The following is a 4,512-nucleotide window of genomic DNA, read 5'->3' on the forward strand; positions in this document are numbered from 1 at the left end:
GACTGCCAAACCGGATAACTGAGATGATTCAGAGCGGTTTGGTGTGAATTGGTTCACATGTCTTTACAGTGGTGGTGATGGGAACCAGGCATCGCCATGACTACAACACAGATATAGACTTATATTTGCTAAATATATTTTAGCCCAAAACCATCTCAAAACTATCCTAGAACAATTTGCTGTGCATCAGGCAGTGAATGCATAACCATTTCCTGTAGTAAGTTTCTGTGAGGGAGCTTTTAGAGGGGGACGTCTGGTTCCCATCACCACCACTGTGAACAGCTCTGACTGGGTAAGTTTCTCTAGAACAGAGAGTTTCACACCAAACCGCTCGGAACCGCTAAGATCTGGACCCCAAGAAAATAAACCCTGGACTTCACTGCCTTCATTTCTTCAGGATCAATAAAGTATCTAACCTCTGTGTACATAAATATATTTTTATTAGGGACTTGCTGAATTGTTGTAATCCATTCATGATGAAATCCAGCTGTTAAAGTCATTCATGGTGAAATCCAGCTCTTAAGGTGACTTATGTTGAAATCCAGCTGGTAAGGTGATTTATGTTGTAATCCAGCTCTTAAGGTGATTTATGTTGTAATCCAGCTGCTGAGGTGATTTAAGGTGAAATCCAGCTGTTAAGGTGACTTATGTTGAAATCCAGCTGTTAAGGTGATTTATGTTGTAATCCAGCTGTTAAGGTGATTTATTTTTACTATGTTACTGCTCACTATCTTCAGTGGACGTACATAAAGCAGCTTGTTCGATTTAAACTCAAACCTGTGATTAAAATCTACTTTTTGAGACAACTGTGAACTTTATTTGTACATTCAGTTTAAGAAATTCTCCTCTGCAAGTAACATTAGCAGTAGGCCAACTCGTTTGTTAGCTTAGATGGCTCTTTTTATCTGTAGCGTATATTTTAAGAGTCATTTCCAGATTTCTTTGTGACTAATGAGTGTTAACCTCGAGGCATCACAGAAAAACAAACTCCCAGGAAACTGAAATAACTGCAGAACTGAACACCAGTTGAAAAGTGTAGATGCTGTTAGCTTCAGCTCAGCGAGAGCTTCTTCAGCTTCGAGAAACTTCAACGACTCCTAAAAACACAACGTAACACCTTATTCAGTTTAACTGGAGCGGTTAAGGTTTCTAAGGTTTAATTGGAAGTTAAAGGTTTCTATTGAACATTACGGCGTCTGAGTGTCTGAATGTTGAGGAAATAAACCGCACTGACCGGTTTAATCAGGAGGACATTACAGTCAGGGGACCTCGCCGTTTCCTCCAGCTTTCCTCTGGCGGTGAAGCGCTTTCTAGTGATGAAGCTGAAGACCAGCGTCTGTTTAGAAAGACCGTCAACATAAAACCAGGATCTCCTCACAGATACAGAGTGAACATCACTGACAGGTGATATTAGTTTATTTGAAGATAAAAATAAAACCAGCATATTCTCATTTTAGTCTGAACTCAATCATTTGTTCCACATTTCAGCCCAGATTGCTTTTTGATGGAGTCATAATGCAGGTCAGCCAATCAGAACAGAGCTCATTTTCATGTATCAGTCTTAAAGGCACAGTAACATGAACAGCCTGTTTAATTCTAAAGGATAAAGAGGAAAATGCTCATGTGAAAGTTGATTATGACTACTTTTGGTACAAAGATCCCCCATAAAACCCACAAATCCTTTCCACTGGACTCAGGAGAAAAAAGAAAAATACAAGAAAATTGTTGAATATGGGCCGTTTTAAAGTGCACTGTTTACATTGGTCTACGTCGCCCCCTTCTGACAGCAGTGACTCACTGCATTGAGAACAACCCAATTAGAAACACCAGAACAGACTAATTTTCTCTGTCGCTCACCTCAGTGACAACCACTTGTGAAAATCTGGATTGCAGCGTCTTCTACCTGCAGCTGCTTTTCAGATTTCTCGCCTGGGTCAACATTACTACGCTGCACTACTCTCTGAAGCTCCCGTTAGTTTCCAGCTCCATATTTCATCACTTTTTTCAACTACAAAGCCAACTACAACTCGATGTCTGTGAACGTGGCCTTTTTTCTGGTTATCAGGACATGAACATATCAGTCGTGATCTGATTCACGCTGATGATTCCCTGTAGACTGAGTGCTGAGCTTCCACAGAGTGAGGTAATAATACATGGCCAGAATCCTTGGACAATATATTCATTCAGCATTAAACGATGCCACTGTTTTACATAATCACTGCTTTACTTTATTACAATAGTAATATCACATTCTAGAGACGTGGATAGTTGGTCACCCAGATGTGATTCAGGAGACCCAATGATGATCCTCCTAATATTCCTTAGGAGAGACAGCACCAGACAAAAAGGAGAAATGAGAGTTCAGCGTTATGACCTTCAAATCTGAGCACAGTGTGTAATTCTACAGAGCTGTTTACTAAAACCTGATGAGGCGTATGAAGTTACTGGCCACTTTTTCTCAGGAGAAACATCTGAGGAGCAGGAGATGCTTTAGCTAAAGTCTCATTTGTCTTTCCATCTGATTTCACTGAGAATTTTCTCTTTTTGGAATTTTCTTTCTTCTGAACATGGAAGCTCCACTATAAATAAACGTAGACTAAATTCAAGCTTCCAAACTTCTTTCTATGAATGTCACGTTTGTACGCATCTATAAACACATTTAGGACATGTTATAATGCATTCATAAGGAACTATAAACGTGTTTATGAATATTGTTCAAAATTGGAATACACATTATAGACATGCTTATTATGCCTTATCAGGTCGAAGATCATCAAAGAGGAGAAGAGGAAGGCGGGTTAGAAGGCAGCGAGAGAGAAGGAAAGGCAGGAGTGTGGAGGTCAGAGTAGGGACTCAGAACATAGGGACAATGACTGGTAAAGGCAGACAGCTTGCAGACATGATGGAGAGAAGGAAGGTAGATATTCTGTGTGTCCAGGAGATCAGATGGAATGGAAGCAAGGCCAGGAACATTGGAGGTGGATTCAAACTGTTCTGTCATGGTGTAGAGAGGAAGAGAAATGGAGTAGGGATAATCCTAAAGGAGCAGCTTGGAAAAAGTGTTCTGGATGTAAAGAGAGTATCAGACAGGATCATGAGCCTGAAGTTGGAGGTTGATGGTGTAATTTTGAATGTGGTCAGTTCATATGCACCACAGGTTGGTTGTCAGTTAGAGGAGAAAGAGGAATTTTGGAGTAAGATGGATGAAGTGGTAGATGGTGTCCCTAGAGAGGAGAGATTAGTGATTGGTGCAGACTTCAATGGACATGTTGGTGAAGGGAACAGAGGGGATGAAGAGGTGCTGGGTATGTATGGTGTGAAAGATAGAAATGCGGAAGGTCAGATGGTTGTAGATTTTGCAAAGAGAATGGAAATGGCTGTGGTGAACACGTATTTTAAGAGGGAAGAACACAGGGTGACATACAAGAGTGGAGGGAGGTGCACACAGGTGGATTATAACCTTAGCAGGAGATGCCACCTAAAGGAGATTGGAGATTGTAAAGTGGTACCAGGGGAAAGTGTAGCAAGGCAGCATAGGGTGGTTGTCTGTAGAATGAGATTAGAAACAAAGAAGAGGAAGAGAGTGAAGACAGAGCCAAAGATTAGATGGTGGAAGCTGAAGGAGGAGGATGGTTGCAGGCAGTTCAGGGAAAAATTACAGGGAAAAATAGGCCCTTGGGGGCAGTGAGGAGCTACCTGAGGACTGGGAAACTACAGCTAAGGTGGTGAGAGAAACTGGCAAGAATGAAGAAAAGTGTTGAGTAGATGGAAGGAGTACATTGAAGAACTAATGAATGAGGAAAACGAGAGATAGAGGAGGACAACGGGGGGAGAGATAGTGGATCAGGAAGTGCAGAGAATTAGTAAGATGGAAGTGAGGGCAGCTTTAAAAAGGATGAAGAATGGAAAGGCAGTTGGTCCAGATGACATACCTGTGGAGGTATGGAGATGTTTAGGAGAGAAGGCAGTAGACTTTTTAACCAGGTTGTTTAACAAAATCCTGGAGAGTGAGAGGATGCCTGATGGGTGGAGAAGCAGTTTACTGGTCCCCATTTTTAAGAACAAGGGTGATGTGCAGAGCTGCAGTAACTACAGAGGTATAAAGTTGATGAGCCACACCATGAAGGTATGGGAAAGAGTTGTTGAAGCAAGGCTAAGGTGAGAGGTCCAGATCAGTGAGCAGCAGTTTGGTTTCATGCCCAGAAAGAGAACCACAGATGGAATTTTTGCATTGAGAGTGTTGGTAGAGAAGTACAGAGAAGGTCAGAAGGAGCTGCCTTGTGTCTTTGTGGATCTAGAGAAGGCATATGATAGGGTGCTAAGACAGGAACTGTGGTACTGTATGAGGAAGTCAGGTGTAGCTGAAAAGTATGTTAGGGTGGTGCAGGACATGTATGAGGATAGTGAGACAGTGGTGAGGTGTGCAGTTGGAGTGACAAATAGTTTCAAGGTGAAGGTGGGGTTACATCAGGGATCAGCTTTGAGCCCCTTCTTGTTTGCAATGGTGATGGA

This window comes from Pygocentrus nattereri, chromosome 11 (genome assembly GCF_015220715.1).
Source record: "Pygocentrus nattereri isolate fPygNat1 chromosome 11, fPygNat1.pri, whole genome shotgun sequence".
Classification (NCBI taxonomy): Eukaryota; Metazoa; Chordata; class Actinopteri; order Characiformes; family Serrasalmidae; genus Pygocentrus; species Pygocentrus nattereri.